The sequence below is a fragment of the Salvelinus sp. IW2-2015 genome, linkage group LG12, assembly GCF_002910315.2.
Source record: "Salvelinus sp. IW2-2015 linkage group LG12, ASM291031v2, whole genome shotgun sequence".
Classification (NCBI taxonomy): domain Eukaryota; kingdom Metazoa; phylum Chordata; class Actinopteri; order Salmoniformes; family Salmonidae; genus Salvelinus; species Salvelinus sp. IW2-2015.
In genome coordinates this window covers 1,433,966-1,455,656 of record NC_036852.1, presented here as the reverse complement: position 1 = coordinate 1,455,656, position 21,691 = coordinate 1,433,966, and the positions used below count along the sequence as shown (strand labels likewise).

Genomic DNA, 21,691 nt, shown 5'->3' with positions numbered 1-21,691 from the left:
AAGCAGAGTCATTTAGAGCATTTATTTTTTGGTATTGTCCATATGTAGCTTCATTTTTGGTCACAGGTCAGGAATGGCTGAAGATTGCACATTTGCCTAGACTAACGCTGCAGATAGCACTACTGGGTGATTTGAAAGCCATAGACAATCAATCAATAATATAATAATTAATTTTAGCAAAAATATATATTTTTAATTTACAATCTGTAGAAGCTATGAGAATAGCGAAGGTTCAATAACTTTTGTGAAGCATCGTGCACAAGGTTTGCGAGGGAATAATAAGGTTATCAGTAATCCCTGTTTATCCGGGGGGTTACGTTCCGAAATGAAACCCGCAGATAAGTGAAATCGCGAAAATAGAAAACTTTTTTTTTTTTTTTAGCAATTAGGCACTATTACATGTATAAAGATACAGTGACTCAATACGTGTCAGGCGTTTCGTCGCTTATGGGTTTTAGGAGATGTTGAATTACAAGATAATTTGCCACTTAATGTTAAATTTGGCCAAGCTGTTTTTATGTACGTACCATAACTTGCACGAGACGACAAATGATAGCGACAGCAATTTCGTAGCATGTTGGATACATAGAAGCGGAGTGAGTTTTTTTAGCGAATTTCAAGAATGCAGAGCACATGCAGACAAAAAAAAAAAAAATGCATTAAAATGAAAAAAATCCCGCGAAATAGCGAATCCGCGATAAGTGAACCGCGAAGTGGCGAGGGATACTGTATTCCTAAAAAGTATGTATGTCTATATAGGTATGTGTCTGTATATATTGTATATGTTGCATGCGTGTATGTATATTGGATATATATATTTACCCCCGAAAGATATATGCGGGATTGGAAATGAATGGCAGACAATTCCATGATGGAAGCAACATTCTCTCTCCACAATATTTAAGCTGATCTACCCTAATAATAATTCTTTTTTAATAAAGGACTAGATCAAATCGAACTACACTGCTCCGGCGCCTCGTCGGATGTGGAAGGGCTTGCAAACTAATTACAGACTATATACAGAAGGGAAAGCACAGGCCGCGAGCTGCCCAGAGCCTACCAGACGAGTAAATTACTTCTATGGCTCGCTTCCAGGCAAGTAACACAGAAACATGCAATGAAAGCACCAGCTGTTTCGGACGACTGTGTGTCTGCTCTCCGTAGCCCGATGTGGCGAAAGACCTTTAAACATGTTCACAATTCCAAGCCGCAGGGCCAGACGGATTACCTAGGACGTGTACTTCGAGCATGCGCTGCGCCAACTGTCAAGTGTCTTCACTGTCATTTTTCAACCTCTCTGTCTGTGCCGTAATACCAACATGTTCAAGCAGGAACCACCCATAGTCCTTGTGCCCAAGAACCAAGGAACCTGGCCTACTATGAACTACCCGACCCGTACACTCAATCTATAGCATGAAGTGCTTTGAAAGGCTGGTCAATGTTCATGTCAACACCATTATCCAGAAACCTAGACCCACTCCAGTTTTGCATACCGCCAACAGATCCACAGATGATCAGTCTCTATTTCATTAAACACTGCCCTTTCCCACCTGTACAAAAGGAACACCTATGTGAGAATGCTATTCATTAACTACAGCTCAGCGTTCAACACCATAGTGCCCTCAAAGCTCATTACGTAACTGAGGACCCTGGGACTAAACACCTCCCTCTGCAGCTGGATTCTAGACTTCCTGACGGGCCGGCCCAGGTGGTAAGGGTAGGTAACAACACATCCGCCACGCTGATCCTCAACATGGGGGCCCCTCGGGGTTGCGTGCTCAGTCCCCTCCTGTACTCCCTGTTCACTCATGACTGCATGGCCAGGCATGACTCCAACACCATCATTACGTTTGCTGATGACACAACAGTGGTAGGCCTGATCACCGACAATGATGAGACAGCCTATAGGGAGGAGGTCAGAGACCTGGCCGTGTGGTGCCAGGACAACAACCTCTCCCTCAACGTGATCAAGACAAAGGAGATGATTGTGGACAACAGGAAAAGGAGGACAGAGAACAACCCCATTCTCATCAACGTAGCTGCAGTTGAGCAGGTTGAGAGCTTCAAGTTTCAAGGTGTCCACATCACCAACAAACTATCATGGTCCAAGCACATCAAGGCAGTCGTGAAGAAGGCACGACAAAATCCATTCCCCCTCAGGAGACAGAAAAGATTTGGCATGGGTATTCAGATCCTCAAAAGGTTCTACAGCTGCACCATCAAGAGCATCCTGACTGGTTGCATCACTGTCAGGTATGGCAACTGCTCGGCCTCCGACCGCAAGACACTACAGAGGGTAGTGTGTACGGCCCAGTTCATCACTGGGGCTAAGCTTCCTGCCATCCAGGACCTCTATACCAAGCGGTGTCAGAGGAACGCCCTAAAAATTGTCAACGACTCCAGCCACCCTAGTCTTAGACTGTTCTCTGCTACCGCACGTCAAGCGGTACCGGAGCGCCAAGTCTAGGTCCAAAAGGCTTCTCAACAGCTTATACCCCCAAGCCATAAGACTCCTGAACAGCTAATCAAATGACTATTTGCATTGCCCCCCCCCACCCTCTCTGTTTATTATCTATGCATAGTCACTTTAACTCTACTTACATGAACATATTACCTCAATTACCTTGACTAACCGGTTCCCCCGCACATTGACTCTACCGGGACCCCCTGTATACAGTCGTGGCCAAAAGTTTTGAGAATGACACAAATATTAATTTTCAAAGTCTGCTTCCTCAGTTTGTATGATGGCAATTTGCATATACTCCAGAATGTTATGAAGAGTGATCAGATGAATTGAAATTAATTGCAAAGTCCCTCTTTGCCATGCAAATGAACTGAATCCCCCAAAAACATTTCCACTGCATTTCAGCCCTGCCACAAAAGGACCAGCTGACATCATGCCAGTGATTCTCTCGTTAACACAGGTGTGAGTGTTGACGAGGACAAGGCTGGCGATCACTCTGTCATGCTGATTGAGTTCGAATAACAGACTGGAAGCTTCAAAAGGAGGGTGGTGCTTGGAATCATTGTTCTTCCTCTGTCAACCACGGTTACCTGCAAGGAAACACTGGCAAGGATATTGCTGCCAGTAAGATTGCACCAACCATTTGTCGGATCATCAAGAACTTCAAGGAGAGCGGTTCAATTGTTGTGAAGAAGGCTTCAGGGCGCCCAAGAAAGTCCAGCAAGCGCCAGGAACCATCGTCCTAAAGTTTGATTCAGTGGAGGATCGGAGCACCACCAGTACAGAGCTTGCTCAGGATGGCAGCAGGAGCAGGTGTGAGTGCATCTGTACGCACAGTGAGGCAAAGACTTTTGGAGGATGGCCTGGTGTCAAGAAGGGCAGCAAAAGCAAGGTAACAGACTGATATTCTGCAAAAAGTACAGGGATTGGACTGCTGAGGACTGGGGTAAAGTCATTTTCTCTGATAAATCCCTTTCCGATTGTTTGGGCATTCGGAGAAAAGCTTGTCCGGAGAAGAGAAGGTGATCGCTACCATCAGTCCTATGACATGCCAACAGTAAAGCATCCTGAGACCATTCAGTGTTGCCTCTCAGCCAAGGGAGTGGGCTCACTCACAATTTTGCCTAGGAACACAGCCTGAATAAAGAATGGTACCAACACATCCTCAGAGAGGCATCTTCTCCCAACCATCCAGGAACAGTTTGGTGATGAACATGCTTTTCCAGCATGATGGAGACCTTGCCATAAGGCAAAAGTGATAACTAAGTGGCTTGGGGAACAAACATCGATATTTTGGGTCCATGGCCAGGAAACTCCCCAGACCTTAATCCCATTGAGAACTGTGGTCAATTCTCAAGAGGCGGGTGGACAAACAAAACCCACACAAATTCTGACAAACTCCAAACATGGATTATGCAAGAATGGGCTGCATCAGTCAGGATGTGGCCCAGAAGTTAATTGACAGCATGCCAGGGCGGATTGCAGAGGTCTTGAAAAAGAAGGTTCAACACGGCAAATATTGACTCTTTGACATCAACTTCATGTAATTGTCAATAAAAGCATTTGAAAGCTTGTAATTATAATTCACTATTTCTATAGTAGCATCTGACAAAAATATCAAAGACACTGAGGGCAGCAGACTTTTGTGGAAATATATTTGTGTCATTTCTCAAAACGTTTTGCCACGACTGTATAGCCTCCTTATTGTTATTTTACTGCTGCTCTTTAATTGTTTGTTACTTCTATTTCTTATTTTTTTACTTATCCATTTTTTTACTTAACACTTATTTTTCCTAAAACTGCATTGTTGGTTAAGGGCTTGTATGTAAGGATTTCACTGTAAGGCGACCTGTTGTATTCGGTACATGTGACAAATACAATTGATTTGATTTGTTTGTCCAATAGAGAAGCAGGGAACTGAGATGTTTGTCCAATACAGAAGCAGGAGACTGGGATGTGGGTCCAATAGAGCAGCAGGAGACTGGGATGTGGGTCCAATAGAGAAGCAGGAGACTGGGATGTGGGTCCAATAGAGCAGCAGGAGACTGGGATGTGGCTCCAATAGAGCAGCAGGAGACTGGGATGTGGGTCCAATAGAGCAGCAGGAGACTGGGATGTGGGTCCAATAGAGAACCAGGAGACTGGGATGTGGGTCCAATAGAGCAGCAGGAGACTGGGATGTGGCTCCAATAGAGCAGCAGGAGACTGGGATGTTGGTCCAATAGAGCAGCAGGAGACTGGGATGTGGGTCCAATAGAGAAGCAGGAGACTGGGACGTGGGTCCAATAGAGAAGTGAAGAGAATGAAAAGGGCTTTGACTAACACGAGGTGCAGGAGAACATTGAGGTAATGAGAAGTATCAGTCTCATCAGACATACAAACAGTAAGTGAGCCAGTCTAGTCAGAGAAAAGAAAAGACGTTGATTGAAATGGCCTGCTGTGAGGAGGCATTGATCTAACATCAAAACACATCAGGCCGAACAAATAACAGAGCGCCAACAGAGAGGAATGATTCTCCGTCCTTCTTTGTACTTCCTAATCTGAACCTAATAGATCACGCCACCATTTTGGGTGTCTTGTACACAATGTATGAAGAACCCCATACAAACATTAAATTGGAGCTATGTCTCCTTAAAACACTGGAATTCCACAATGTCTCTTTAGCTGAGCAAGCCATCCCCATCCTTCATACCAGTCTCTCACACACTCGCACAGTTGCAGCACCGTACCGTAATTTAGACAATTGGCTGTACTGAGGAAGGAACATCCCCTCACCATCGAATGGCTCCGCTTTGACYGAGGGAATAGCCAGCTCCGATTAGTGAGAAGAGCACTCTCGGTGGACTGGCCACGTGACGTGCAAGGCGTTAGGTTTGGGAGAGGATGAAGGGAGCCCAGGTACACAGACGGTCAGCGATGGTGTCCATGGCGGGATGAGGTGCGATTGGTGAGGAGAGGTGCAGACAYACATGCCACACTTCAGGGTCCTGACAGAGAGAGAGGAGACTTGCTTTGGCAATGTAAACATATGTTTCCCATGCCAATAAAGCCCTTTGAATTTAATTGATAGGAGAGGGGGAGAGGCAGAGAGAAAGAAAGAGGGTAAGAAGAGGAGAGGCAGAAAGAAAGAGTAAGAGGGTAGGGGAGAGAGGAGGTATAAGAGACGTAGAAAGAGTGCGGGGTGTTTGGAGGCTTCCGGAAGATCAAAGGAAATCATATTAAGGGAAGATTGTCTCTTCTTCGGCTGTGATGCYCTGCAATGCCAATTGAGAGTGAGGGACGAGACTCTGTAGCCATCAGGATGGACGAAGCCTTCTCCTTTAGCTAGCTAAAACCGTTTCTCTTCATTTTTCTCTTTAATCGTTAGCATAWTCATATTATTTATCATCATCATTACTAAGATGTTTGAACCTACACTAGCAAAAGCTTTTAAAATGAATCACTGCTTATCATACAGTTGACTGAGCAGATTCATTCCTCAAGACCGATTGGCCATGTGAGTGACTGACCATTTTTCCGCTTTTCCGCCTTACGCCCAGTCTACGCACCCTCTGGCTATTTGTCGCGGACAGTAACATGCCGGTGGTAAAACGAAGTGGCCTGGTGGCCCTGGTGCACACACTTCCATGTTTAACGATGCCTCGAGAGCGACTTCCCTCATTACACATGATGATAATGAACCAGAAGGTTACTGAGGAAATCTAGGCCAGCCTGACCTATTTTACTGTGGAGCGCAGATGCTCTTTTGTCATACTGGGAAGAAGGAGAGGAGAGTGGAGGGGAGGAAAGGAAAAGAGGGGAGATGATGGGAGAAGAGGAGAGGAAAGGAARGTTGACTTCCAGTGAGGCAGTGATGGAAGTGTTTAAGACTCTCTGGTTTGCGAAGCCTCAGATTCTCAAGAGGAAGCATCCACAAAGTCCAAGAAATAATGGTTCAATTGTTAAAACTTTTGAGTCTCATGATGAGGTACAGTTGAAGTCAGAAGTTTACATACACTTAGGTTGGAGTCATTAAAACTCATTTTTCAACCACTCCACACATTTCTTGTTAACAAACTAAAGTTTTGGCAAGTCGGGTTAGGACATTTACTTTGTGCATGACACAAGGAATTTTTCCAACAATTGTTTACAGACAGATTATTTCACTTATAATTCACTTATAATTCATATTTCACTTTGGTGTGAAAAGTGCAAATCAATCCCAGAACAATAGCAAAGGACCTTGTGAAGATGCTGGAGGAAACAGGTACAAAAGCATATTTTTCCACAGTAAAATTAGTCCTATATCGACATAACCTGAAAGGCCGCTCAGCAAGGAAGAAGTCACTGCTCCYAAACCGTCATAAAAAAGCCAGACTACGGTTTGCAACTGTACYTGGAGACAAAGTTCGTACTTTTTGGAGAAATGTCCTCTGGTCTGATGAAACAAAAATAGAACTGTTTGGCCATAATGACCATCGTTATGTTTGGAGGAAAAAGGGGGAGGCTTGCAAGCYAAGAACACCATCCCAACCGTGAAGCACGGGGGTTTTAGCATCATGTTGTGGGGGTGCTTTGCTGGAGGAGGGACTGGTGCACTTCACAAAATAGATGGCATCATGCGGTTGGAAAATTATGTGGATATATTGAAGCAACATCTCAAGACAGCAGTCAGGAAGTTAAAGCTTGGTCGCAAATGGGTCTTCCAAATGGACAATGACCCCAAGCATACTTCCAAAGTTGTGGCAAAATGGCTTAAGGACAACAAAGTCAAGGTATTGGAGTGGCCATCACCGAGCCTTGACATCAATCCTATAGAAAATGTGTGGGCAGAACTGAAAAAGTGTGTGCGAGCAAGGAGGCCTACAAACCTGACTCAGTTACACCAGCTCTGTCAGGAGGAATGGGCCAAAATTCACCCAACTTATTGTGGGACGATTGTGGTAGGCTACCCAAAACGTTTGACCCAAGTTAAACAATTTAAAGGCAATGCTACCAAATACTAATTGAGTGTATGTAAACTTCTGACCCACGGAATGTGATGAAATAAATAAAAGCTGTAATAAATCATTCTCTCTACTATTATTCTGACAATTCACGTTCTTAAAATAAAGTGATGATCCTAACTGACCTAAGACAGGGAATTTTTACTAGGATTAAATGTCAGGAATTGTGAAAAACTGAGTTTAAATGTATTTGGCTAAGGTGTATGTAAACTTCCGACTTCAACTGAATATCTAGGGCTGTTGCGGTGCCCGTATTACTGCTACACCGGTGGTCACGAGTCATGAAGGCAGTCAAATTCCACATGACCATTTAATCACTGTAATTAGGCTTCTCCAAGCTCTGATGCTGCTGCTGGTCATTAGTAGCCTACCAAACTTGCTAACTGCCTGGTACTCAGCACTCTATTGCAAATGTTTTCGAAAATCTAATCAAACACTTCATGAGAGCCCATGAGRTCATGTTGCGCAACATTTCTATAGGCTATGCAATTGCGGGAGAAAAAAGAGTGATGGCCGCTAATAAAAAGAGGAGGATCCCATCAGCTTTCTATAGGCTAGGATTCATATATTTTTTTCTCAACTTTCCTAATATTAAGCACATTGCTTATATTTACAGCAGGAGTATAGCCTACCTGGCTGGCATGAAAATAAACTACGGGGAAAAGTGTCCTCCATCCGCAATTTAAGTGCATAGATGACATGTATTTTTTCCCGCTGCCCCTGTTTCAATACAGGTGAATGATAATGGTCCATTCTAAATCAAAACAWATTTCACACATATATTATTTAGAATATGTAAAGACAAGATTAAATCAAGAATAGTCTGATGGGTGACAATATTAGCCTGTCACTTGTGAATGATATATTATCACTTGTGAATGATGCCCAGCATAAGAAACAATGCTTTTTTTTGCGACTTGTTCGAATCATGGTCACACACCTCATGTAGCCTAGCCCATAGGCCTATATGTTTTAATAAGGTTTGTATCACAAATAAAGTGGTCAAATAACTTCTTAAAATTAAGCACATTAATCCGCTTTGCAAGGGGTGTAGAGCCTAACTGGTATATACATAAGCAGTGCGTGAGTTTCAAGTTTGGGGAAGATAATTTTCACCATAAAAATGCACCTTTTTAATAAAAGCATTACATGCATAATTGCATTTGCGGTCACTTTTGATAATTGTGTTTTCCGCTTATGGAACATTCGCACTTATAGCCTACTACCATGTGTGCATTGCTGCGCTGATAATGTCAAGAAATAGTCTAATAGTTTATCAACATTTTAAGCTAAACGTTTTGATCTGTTGCGTAAAAAAAAGTTTTGTATTCATCCCACAACTGTCCCAGACTGTGTTTGGAATATGTATTTCTCGCACAGAATAGAATAGGTCGACTTTTGTACTATGGGGGATAGTAGATTGACATAGGCTAGTGCTTTTGCTGTTTGGTAGGCCTACTCATCTTGTTGGCTGCTGAAAAAATATATTCAATATGCACCTCGGAATTGGATAAGGATGCCCACAGTTGTGTCCCCGATGTGTCTGTCTTAACTTGTAGCCTGTGAGAAAGACCCGATCACGTGACGGAGAGTTGTGTGAGTGAGAGACGCTTTGGATTGCGCAGCACACACAYGGAGAAGGGCACAATGCATCACTCCGGTCCACAAAAGCCATGGATTTCTTTAGAGTGCATTACGGKCACAAAGGGGATGCTGCCGTGAAATTTGAGGCATCATCAAGTGCTTGTCAAATTGTGAATGAGAGACTATTGGAGTGTGAACAGCCTGGGCAAAAAAAACAAAGCAGGGCTCATTCCTTTCAAGCAACTTTTTTCAAATCATCATTAGAGTCTCATCATTCAGCCTTACACTGTATTAAAAATCTGAACATAACATATAGTCCAACATGTGTGCACTCCCTCAAATCGTTTGGAGAAAATATGTATATTTTATTCAGCTTTGTTCAATTGTATTCTTCAAACTATAAAATAATGCCACGGAATTATAAGCAAATCTTATCTGCTGAATGAACTAGTGTAGCCCACAGCCATTTGGCATAGCCACATCGGGACCTAACATAAGGACAACTCAGAGTATGCTATTATTTTCTTCTTAAATATACTACATTTTCTTCATATCATCCTTCTTTAGACCTGTCTAAAATAAATAATGGATTTATTGTGAAGGTGTAGGCTATATTACATGGATTTATTAGACTTTTTAAAATGGCTTGTAGGCTCTGTGTGGAAGCCAGGAGATGCTAAATGTGTTTATGTTAATTAACGGTCAATTACCGTGAAACCGACAGTTATTTGCTTGACAATCACCGGCTGACAACATTTTGTGACCACCATAGCCCTACCTAGGTATGTCCATAACATCCTCTGTAGTATTTTCCGGTAGAGCAAACCGTTATATCCAGTGTCTCAAGTGTGAATCGATGGTAAATCACTGTTCAGAGGGAGAGAGAGATAAAGGGAGAGAGGGAGGGATGTGCTTCCACTTCAATCAGCCCTGTGTTTTCCACTGCTATGCACAAACCTATCTCTGCATCTGAGCTTGAAGGACATCTGACTTATAARGCTGAGCAGAGCTTAAAGAGTGACAAGGGCWRAGATCAACCTTGATTGGAACACTTCCTTTCTGTAAACATTTACATCAAGATGTGAGCCTATCAGGGCAGACTGAAGATCATTTCTCCAGGTTACGGGTAGTGTTTCACTAGGAATTTCAATACTGCTAGAGATGGAGTTGTGTATGGAAGCTTTTTCTGCTCAATGTATTGAGAGTTTTGTTGAGTAGACAAAGCTCAACAAACATGATTTCACCAGTATTACAAGAATGGTGTTATGGTCTTTGGCATGATGTTGATAAAGGTCGATGGGCCGACATTGTTTTGAGCCGGTAGGTTCATGTTGGCTAGAGTTTGTGGTACAGTACCTACAGTACAGAGCCCATTATTGTCATCCTTAATTATATCCACTTTGAAAACACATTGACTTCAGGGTTGCTATCTCCCTATCTTCCCAGATGTATTTCAACCCTACAACTTTGAGGCCATTAATCTCATGGAACCGCTTAGAGAACGTTTCAGCACCTACACTTCCATGACGCTCACACAGTTATTTAATGTCATCAGTCTTTCGGGCACTTCCCCGTCGCTAACGACATCTGACAGGTCCCCCTTAAGAAACGTTTTTCTGAAGGTTAATCATCCCGTTTCCCGCCTGTGGTCCTCTTTGGATCAGACGCTCGCTATCCGTTTCCAAGCAGCCGAGCCGCTGACACTTTGAATTCAGAACGCTCCCTTCAGCCGCACACTTCTCCACGGTAATTAGGATCGGAGAGAGCAGGAGTGTCAATGTAAAAGTTTAAAGGGAAGACGGTGGGTTTGACTGATGCTTCTAATGGCCTTCGGTCGCCAAGGCCGTGTTCTTACAATGGCGTTCGAGGGGGGGATAATGAGGGGGGGTTGAAGGGGAGGATGGAGGGTGGTATCATTAATCTACAGGTGACGCCACACAATCTGAAACAACGTRGTTCTTTTTCCATCAACAGGAAGTCATAACTCATCTATACCAGAGCCGTCCATGACTTTTGGTGGTTCATTTTTGACGGACAAGGATATTTAAAGTCGTTAATCACTGGCACTATTATCTCGCTGTTACCATAGTCATTAAGATGGATAGACGTGATTGGCAGTACTTGATTTGATATGGTTCATAATAATACAGTAAGATGGATGTGTGGATTGAACCTAATGTTTTGTTCACAAAATAGGCTACGATTGATGGTAATGCGCCATGACAACGGAAGAGGATGGTTAGACCACGGATGCTTTAACAGTGTTTAAATGAATTGATTGATTCAGGGACGGTAACACTATTTTGTTAAGTGAGGAAGCGGAAGCATATTTCAGCTAATTAACACCGGAATGGCTAATTGATCCATGATCTACCCTGTATGCTCTCAGGTCTTACATAGATAATCAGGTATTGTGCTGATATATTTTACAGTGATTTTACATTGTCAAAATCAGAATGTTCTCTGGTCGCTAAGATGTTGTTACAGAGGTGGAACCACAGGTCCCAGAGTGGTGGGTCATTTTTTTCAGACTCTATAGCGTATGACAGTGATTAAATCAGTTGTGACAATGTTTTATCTGGGGTATAATGGGATGGAAAAAACTGTTATCAGGTCACATGATTTAAAAAAAGAATCCTGGAAAAACTGGTCCTGGAGAGGATGAAAATCTTGTCAAACTTCAGCAACCTTGTACTTGTTCATATGAATTATATTTTAAAACTAGACTAACAGGGGTTTCCTCTACAAACACAGAGACAACTGGGATTGGACAATAGAACATGCGTTATGCATGTTTGCATCGTGTAGGCCTATGCAACTATGCAGGGCTCCTGAGTGGCGCAGCGGTCTAAGGCACTGCATCTCAGTGCAAGAGGCGTCACTACAGTCCCTGTTTCGATTCCAGGCTGTATCACATCCAGGCCGTGATTGGGAGTCCCATAGGGCAGRGCACAATTGGCCCAGCGTTGTCCGGGTTTGGCTGGGGTAGGCCGTCATTGTAAATAAGCATTTGTTCTTAACTGACTTGCCTAGTTAAATAAAGTTTACATTTAAACAATAAAAACTGTATGTCTAATAAAATAAATTACTGATTAATTAATTCCAGTTAAACATTTTGGATGGAAAAGGAATAGGCAGCCCAGGTTTTAATATAAACCAAGTTTAATCACATACACATTGTCTCCTAACACAAATAAATGGATTATAAATACTTAACATTACCACTTTATTTACCCTGGCCAGATGGACATTCATATAGGCTGTATGAAGCTGCTGTTGTTAGTAGCCTAGTGTTACGCGGAGTGGACAGGGGATCCCAAGAGCAGACTCAGATGAGGAGACTGGGATGAAGTAACCAAGGTATTTATTGAAACACAGGGGGAAGTTGGAGTGCAGGCCAGGGGAAGCTCGGGTGGGTTGCAGGAAACCAGGTACGGAGGCTGAGGCTGGAGCGAGAGTGGTTGGGACAGGGTAAGCAGGTCCGGAGGGGAATCCAAGGGAATAGTAGAGTGGGGAATCCAGGACAGAGTAGCAGGATGACGAGATGTGGAACTGGAGACAGGGGCCAGGGTCAGAGCGGGCAAAACTGCAGCGGAGAGGAAAACGGCGTCAGTCAAGAAAAACAGGCACGACAGGATCTATTAGTAACAGCTAGACGCGTAGAATGACTGAGCAGAGATTACGATCTGGCAGCGTGGAAGTGGCAGGGCTGAGTATTTGTAGAGGTCTTGATTATGGAACAGGTTGCAGCTGGTCGGGATCTGCTCTGACTCCAGCACACCTGTCTCCGCCCACACAATCACACACACACACAGAGAGAGAGGGAGAGGGGGAGTGGCGGCAGGTCAAGGAGACACAGGATGAGCTGTAGAGGGCGTTGCAGGAGCAGATGTGACACCTAGTCCTGCAACATTTATTGAAAGAGTTTTTGCATGTGTCTGTCAGGGTGATGTATTACCACGTTTGCTAAATAAATACCGGAGGAAAGTGGAAAGCGCACTTGAGTGTGCGTTGTGCCCAGCCCACGCAGCCCGTGATTTCCGTGAATCTGATTGGTCAAGCACTCACCGAACCTTCAGTACTCTGATGTGAAGGACAGATAAATTGCGAGTTGACAAATCATGAGGCAAATCAGTCTAAAAAACAGTACTTTGCTTCAATATTTTGTATTAAACTAAATAAGAAATGGTGCTCCACCTGATTGAAAAGGGAAAATGTCTGCTTGCCACACGTTTTTCGACGGCCCTGTGTTGTTCGTAGCTGTTTAGAGGATTATTAAAGCTTAGTGGCCTTTAATGTAATGTCAACGCTCAACATCTTGCCACATAATAATAAACTTACCAAGTCTGGCATCACAACTTATTTTACAACTGATCACAAATAGGGTATACTGTTAGTGGCTGTCTTATTTTCCTGAAGGAGAGAGATCCAGTAAGTTATACTGTTAGTGCTGTCTTTTTTCCTGAAGGAGAGAGATCCAGTAAGGTTATACTGTTAGTGCTGTCTTATTTTCCTGAAGGAGAGAGATCCAGTAAGGTATTACTGTTAGTGCTGTCTTATTTTCCTGAAGGAGAGAGATCCAGTAAGGGTTATACTGTTAGTGCTGTCTTATTTTCCTGAAGGAGAGAGATCCAGTAAGGGTTATACTGTTAGTGCTGTCTTATTTTCCTGAAGGAGAGAGATCCAGTAAGGTGTATAACTGTTAGTGCTGTCTTATTTTCCTGAAGGAGAGAGATCCAGTAAGGGTTATACTGTTAGTGCTGTCTTATTTCCTGAAGGAGAGAGATCCAGTAAGGGTTTATGTTAGTGCTGTCTTATTCCTGAAGGAGAGAGATCCAGTAAGGTTATACTGTTAGTGCTGTCTTATTTTCCTGAAGGAGAGGATCCAGTAAGGGTTATACTGTTAGTGCTGTCTTATTTTCCTGAAGGAGAGAGATCCAGTAAGGGTTATACTGTTAGTGCTGTCTTATTTTCCTGAAGGAGAGAGATCCAGTAAGGGTATACTGTTAGTGCTGTCTTATTTTCCTGAAGAGAGAGAGCCAGTAAGGGTTATACTGTAGTGCTGTCTTATTTTCTGAAGGAGAGAGATCCAGTAAGGGTTATACTGTTAGTCTGTCTTATTTTCCTGAAAGGAGAGAGATCCAGTAAGGTTATACTGTTAGTGCTGTCTTATTTCCTGAAGGAGAGAGATCCAGTAAGGGTTATACTGTTAGTGCTGTCTATTTTCCTGAAGGAGGAGATCCAGTAAGGTTATACTGTTAGTGCTGTCTTATTTCCTGAAGGAGAGAGATCCAGTAAGGTTATACTGTTAGTGCTGTCTTATTTTCCTGAAGAGAGAGATCCAGTAAGGGTTATTACTGTTAGTGCTGTCTTATTTTCCTGAAGGAGAGAGATCCAGTAAGGTTATACTGTTAGTGCTGTCTTATTTCCTGAAGGAGAGAGATCCAGTAAGGGTTATACTGTTAGTGCTGTCTTATTTTCCTGAAGAGAGAGAGATCCAGTAAGGGTTATACTGTTAGTGCTGTCTTATTTTCCTGAAGGAGAGAGATCCAGTAAGGGTTATACTGTTAGTGCTGTCTTTTTTCCTGAAGGAGAGAGATCCAGTAAGGGTATACTGTTAGTCTGCTTTATTTTCCTGAAGGAGAGAGATCCAGTAAGGTTATACTGTTAGTGCTGTCTTATTTTCCTGAAGGAGGAGATCCAGTAAGGGTATAATGTTAGTGCTGTCTTATTTTCCTGAAGGAGAGAGATCCAGTAAGGGTTATACTGTTAGTGCTGTCTTATTTTCCTGAAGAGAGAGAGATCCAGTAAGGTTATTACTGTTAGTGCTGTCTTATTCCTGAAGGAGAGAGATCCAGTAAGGGTTATAATGTTAGTGCTGTCTTATTTCCTGAAGGAAGAGATCCAAGTAAGGAGTATACTGTTAGTGCTGTCTTATTTTCCTGAAGGAGAGAGATCCAGTAAGGGTTATACTGTTAGTGCTGTCTTATTTTCCTGAAGGAGAGAGATCCAGTACAGTAAGGGTTATAATGTTAGTGCTGTCTTATGTTCCTGAAGGAGAGAAATCTAGTAAGCGACTAATCTTTTTTGTCAGTTAAAATAAAAGCGCCATAATTTACCTTCATTCTTTGATTGGTGAATAATTAACTGATACTGTGTTTCTGCTTTGCCCTCCGTAATGATGGCAATAATTCATGTTATGCTGATGAGCCCACAGAAAGAGTTGCATAATGCATTTCAAATGGCTAAATGATTACAGCTTCAGATGAATGGAGTGAACTGTGAACAACGGCATGTTTTCAAACTGCGATAAATGCATTAGTGTAAATGTGAGAAAGACCTCCCCGAATGCGGAATCATTCACAGAATCCCGACCAAATTGCCTATGCCTGGTGGATGGGATGTGAAATAGATTTCAAACGGTTTAATTTATCACTATTATAAAGGGTTTTTCATAAAGTAATGAAAGATCATCGGCAGGCCACTTGTTTAAGGAGTTCCTGTTTGTGTGCATGTGTGTGTGCGCATACATGCATCTTTGTGCATGCTGATGTCCCTCTTACAGTGAGTCAGCCCTGTAGATTTATTTATTGCATGTACTCTGACTGCTATGGCCCTTGGGTGATAGGAATGGGTGTATAAGACATTATCAGCTGTGATTCTCAGGGGTCAGAGCCTGAGGTGACAGTGCACATGCTGGGGTTGAGACAGACAGACTCCCTCCTGCCACTTAGAGTCCATTATGAAGAGAGGAGTTCCTCTACATTACCCAGAATGCACTGTTGTCTGCCAGTTGTCAGTCAGGGTCGGTGACAGGGCTGCAGTAAGGTGGGGCAACAGTCTCTCTCTTCCTGTCTCTGTCTGTGTCTCTCCACCCCTTTCAGTCTCTCCCTTTCTATTTTCAATTGGCTCTACTCTTTACTTACCTAGTCAGTATGGTTCTATGATTGACAGAGAGGCTGAATGGTAGATGGCAGGTTCTTGGCTTGCACTAGAAATGGCTTCGGCTAGGAAGTGGTTCAGAATGGATTACAAGGCATGTTGTGGAAAAACAACATTTATTTTTTATGTTTCCAGAACACCTAAGTGCACTTTGTATTCTAAAATTACTGTACTCTCAATTACTTTCCCATTTAGAAACACTACACAGGGTTTTAACCTTTATGAGCAAAATAGAGTCTAGCAGTAATTGCAGTAACTTTTCTCTGCTTTTATATATAGGTTTCTCTGAAAACCTTTATCAAGCTATTGTGTGCACATACCGATGCTGTCATACAGGCAAGTGTTTGATTCCATTTAATCACTGTTCTTTTCCCTCATTTAAAAAAAAGTAATCCGATGCATTATGCTAATCAATTAATTTGACTATTTTATGGTTATTTAAATACATACATTTTCCTTCAAATTAATATAATTCACAACAGAAATGAGAACCTGATAGTAATATATGTGTTTTAGTCCTTCATTTTGCATCAGCACTGTCAGCCATAGCAACACATTCATCAACAGAGAAAGGGGAAACTCAATTTGATACGGGAGAAATTCATTTGACCTTTTATGCAGTAAGTGGGTCTGAATAAGAACTGCACATACATCAATCGATTCTCAACCTTCCAGAAGTGTTGATGGTTAATACAGCAACATTTCTGCAGAATACTGATCAGATGTTGGCTCTCCACTTCTACCATATCAACATGAATTTGGCTTGAGTTGTATGCAGTGTGGATGAATGAGGCCACATCTGTTCTTTCATTGGCCACCCTGTTCATTGTTATGACTGCACAGTGGAGGTAGAAAGGCTGTTCACAATATCAGGTTTTTACTTGTAACAAAAAAAATATGCTTTTTAATTTACTTTTGTTGTCCTCTGGGAGTTGCTCTATCGCCTCTCTACTTCAGTTTGGTCCACAATTCATACACCTTGGTTTGGAGAGCGAGGTAGCGGCTGTGATCCCTTACCTTTGCACAGTATCACTGTAGTCGTAAAATAGAAATAGTATTGTTATAATAGATAAGGCAACGTGCAACTTCTAAGTGCATTTATTCTGCAGAGTATACAAATGACTCGTATCTTCCCTGTGTTTTTTTCACTCTCTGTCCGTCTGTAAGATGGCGCTGGAGCAGAAGGCAGACGTTTTACGTGCACCCAACCGATTGTGTTTTTTGTTCGTTTATCTGCGTTGTTTGTAACTTATCTTTTTACACTTTTTGTTCATAATGTTGCCGCTACCGTCTCTTATGACCGAAAATAACTTCTAGACATCAGGACTGCGATTACTCACCATGGACTAGCAGAATCCTTTTTCTTCTTTCACGACTCTGACGAGCCTGAGGCGGAGGATTTACGGCTCCCTCGGGAACAGGCGCCGATCCTAGTGATCTGCGTGAAGAGGATTCGGAGAAAGAGAGGCTGGAGAGCGGGCTGCCTTCTGAGAAGTTGGAAGCGATCGAATAGACCCGCACTTCCCGCAATTCTGCTAGAAAAAAACTGCAATCTTTGCACAATAAAATGGATGAGTTACTGGGAAGATTAAACTACCAACGGGACATTAAAATCTGTAACATCTTATGCTTCATGGAGTCGTGGCTGAAGGACGACAATATCAACATACAGCTGGCTGGTTATACGATGTAGGATAGAACAGCAGCGTCTGGTAAGACAAGATTGAGCCGTACTACACCAGCGCTGATGCTCGTCGGATGTGGCAGGGCTTGCAAACTATTACAGACTACAAAGGGAAGCACAGCTAAGAGCTGCCCAGTGACACGAGCCTACCAGATGAGCTAAACTACTTCTATGCTCGCTTCGAGGCAAATAACACTGAAACATGCATGAGAACATCAACTGTACCAGAAGACTGTGTGATCACGCTCTCCACAGCCGATGTGAGTAAGACCTTTAGACAGGTCAACATTCACAAGGCCGCAGGGCCAGACGGATTACCAGGACATGTACTGCGAGCATGCGCTGACCAACTAGCAAGTGTCTTCACTGACATTTTCAACCTCTCCCTGTCCGAGTCTGTAATACCAACATGTTTTAAGCAGACCACCATAGTGCCTGTGCCCAAGAACACTAAGGTAACCTGCCTATATGACTCCCGACCTGTAGCACTCACGTCTGTAGCCATGAAGTGCTTTGAAAGGCTGGTTATGGCTCACATCAACACTATCATCCCAGAAACCCTAGACCCACTCCAATTTGCATACCGCCCCAACAGATCCACAGATGATGCTGTCTCTATTGCACGCACACTGCCCTTTCCCACCTGGACAAAAGGAACACCTATGTGAGAATGCTATTCATTGACTACAGCTCAGCGTTCAACACCATAGTGCCCTCAAAGCACTAAACACCTCCCTCTGCAACTGGATCCTGGACTTCCTGACGGGCCGCCCCCAGGTGGTAAGGGTAGGTAACAACACATCCGCCACGCTGACCCTCAACACAGGGGCCCCTCGGGGGTGCGTGCTCAGACCCCTCCTGTACTCCCTGTTCACTCATGACTGCACGGCCAGGCACGACTCCAACACCATCATTAAATTTGCCGATGACACAACAGTGGTAGGCCTGATCACCGACAACAACGAGACAGCCTATAGGGAGGAGGTCAGGGTCCTGGCCGTGTGGTGCCAGGACAACAACCTCTCCCTCAATGTGATCAAGACAAAGGAGATGATTGTGAACTACAGGAAAAGAGGACCAAGCACGCCCCCATTCTCATCGACGGGGCTGCAGTGGAGCAGGTTGAGAGCTTCAAGTTCCTTGGTGTCCACATCACCAACAAACTAACATGGTCCAAGCACACCATGACAGTCGTGAAGCGGGCACGACAAAACCTATTCCCCCTCAGGAGACTGAAAAGATTTGGCATTGGTCCTCAGATCCTCAAAAGGTTCTACAGCTGCACCATCGAGAGCATCCTGACTGGTTGCATCACTGCCTGGTATGGCAACTGCTCGGCCTCCGACCGCAAAGCACTACAGAGGGTAGTGCGAACCCTCAAGCTTCCTACCATCCAGGACCTCTATACCAGGCGGTGTCAGAGGAAGGCCCTAAAAAGGCTCCAGCCACCCTAGTCATAGACTGTTCTCTCTGCAACCACACGGCAAGCGGTACCGGAGCGCCAAGTCTAGGTCCAAGAGGCTTCTAAACAGCTTATATCCCCAAGCCATAAGACTCCTGAACATCTAGTCAAATGGCTACCCAGACTATTTGCATTGCCCCCACACCCCTCCCATCTCCACACCACTGCCACTCTCAGTTGTCATCTATGCATAGTCCCTTTAATTAACTCTACCTACATGTACATACTACCTCAACTAACCGTTGCACCCGCACATTGACTCTGTACCGGCACCCCCCTGTATATATTGTTATTTTTTACTGCTGCTCTTTAATGACTTGTTACTTTTATATCTTATTCTTTTCCGTATTTTTTTAAAACTGCACTGTCGGTTAGGGGCTCGTAAGTAAGCATTTCACTGTAAGGTCTACACCTGTTGTATTCGGTGCATGTGACTAATACGATTTGATTTGATGACTCGTTATACTCTCTTTCTCATGATTCACCTCTCTTTTCTTTCTCGTCACCACTCACCTTGCTGTCTTGTCTTCTGTTTGCAGAGATGGAGTGAAGAGGAAAGAGCCTATCGTTAAGGGCAGGAGCCAGCTGTGTGATGTAAGGAATGACTCAGTGTTTTCTATCAAACCCTTTCTGCTGGTTTGGCCTCTCTGTCTCTCTGTCAAATCACATCATTCATAACTGATATAAAGAACCAACATTGTATTTGACTCACTATGCTGCCTGTACTGTACTAAAACATCCCAGTATCTGGCAGCATACAGTATAATATTGCAACAGAAGGCCCCAGAATATATATGAAAACACACAGTACAGCACTGTTGTCAATTTACCTGTAATAACCTTGCTGGCTAACACCTTGACTGTTATAATGTTTCAAAGCTGCTTTTCGATCTACCTGTAGCAGCCTAGTTACTGTAGCTAACACCTTGTCAATCTAACTGTAGCAGCCTAGACAGCTAACACCTTGTCAATCTAACTGTAGCAGCCTAGCCAGCTAACACCATGTCAATCTACCTGTAGCAGCCTAGCTAGCTAACACCTTGTCAATCTACCTGTAGCAGCCTAGCCAGCTAACACCTTGTCAATCTACCTGTAGCAGTCTAGCTAGCTAACACCTTGTCAATCTACCTGTAGTAGCCTAGCTAGCTAACACCTTGTCAATCTACCTTAAGCAGTCTAGCTAGCTAACACCTTGTCAATCTACCTGTAGTAGCCTAGCTAGCTAACACCTTGTCAATCTACCTGTAGCAGTCTAGCTAGCTAACACCATGTCAATATACCTGTAGCAGCCTAGCCAGCTAACACCATGTCAATCTACCTGTAGCAGCCTAGCTAGCTAACACCTTGTCAATCTACCTGTAGCAGTCTAGCTAGCTAACACCTTGTCAATCTACCTGTAGCAGCCTAGCTAGCTAACACATTGACCTATAGTGTTACAGTATGGCTGCTATGTAACGTGATTGGGAGGAAAAACTATATACAATCCTATGCTAAGCTACGAGGGGTTCTTAGCCTTGTGCTGACCTTCCGCTTTTCTTTTAGTGAATCAGTGCTTGCATTCCAAATGGCACCCTATTCCCTATATAATGCACTACTTTTGACAAGGCCCCATAGGGCTATGGTCAAAAGTAGAGCACTATATAGGAAATAGGGTGCCATTTGGAATACAGACAGTGTGTTGCAGGTAGAAAGGTCATCCATGTTCCATGCTGTTATGTAAAGCTGAGAGGTATGTTGCGGCCTTCATCATTAGCGCTGGCTAACAACACGGCAAGAGGCGCCTGCCTACCTACCTACTAGAGGTCGACCGATTAATCAGAATGGCCGATTAATTAGGGCCGATAACAATCGGAAATCTGTATTTTTGGACACCGATTTGGCCGATTTATTTATTTATTTTCATTTTTTTTAATTTTTTTTACACATTTATTTAACGAGGCAAGTCAGTTAAGAACACATTCTTATTTTCAATGATGGCCTAGGAACGGTGGGTTAACTGTCTTGTTCAGGGGCAGAACGACAGATTTTTACCTTGTCAGCTCGGGGATTCAATCTTGCAACTTTACGGTTAACGTTAGTCCAACGCTATTTTTTATTTTATTTTTATTTTTTATTTCACCTTTATTTAACCAGGTAGGCTAGTTGAGAACAAGCTCTCATTTGCAACTAACGCATAGCAWTTTGACACATACAACAACACAGTTACACATGGAATAAACAAAACATACAGTCAATAATACAGTAGAAAAATAAGTCTATATACAAAGTGAGCAAATGAGGTGAGATAAGGCAGGTAAAGGCAAAAAAGGCCATGGTGGCAAGGTAAATACAATATAGCAAGTAAAACACTGGAATGGTAGATTTGCAGTGGAAGAATGTGCAAAATAGAAATAGAAATAATGGGGTGCAAAGGAGCTAAATAAATAAATAAATACAGTAGGGGAAGAGGTAGTTGTTTGGGCTAAATTATAGATGGGCTATGTACAGGTGCAGTAATCTGTGAGCTGCTCTGACAGCTGGTGCTTAAAGCTAGTGAGGGAGATAAGTGTTTGCAGCTTCAGAGATTTTTG

The 21,691-nt window shown here is 43.2% G+C and overlaps 1 protein-coding gene across 4 annotated transcripts in view; it reads left to right on the top strand.

Moving 5' to 3' along the window:
* Positions 1 to 21,691, top strand: part of LOC111970860 (beta-1,3-galactosyltransferase 1-like) — a 136,781-nt gene that overhangs the window by 47,922 nt on the left and 67,168 nt on the right. For all 4 annotated transcript variants that reach the window (XR_011480663.1, XR_011480662.1, XM_023997584.1 and 1 more), the window contains exon 2: positions 19,661 to 19,715. The gene's annotated coding sequence lies outside the window, so the exon portion shown is untranslated. The remainder of the gene's footprint in view (positions 1 to 19,660; positions 19,716 to 21,691) is intronic.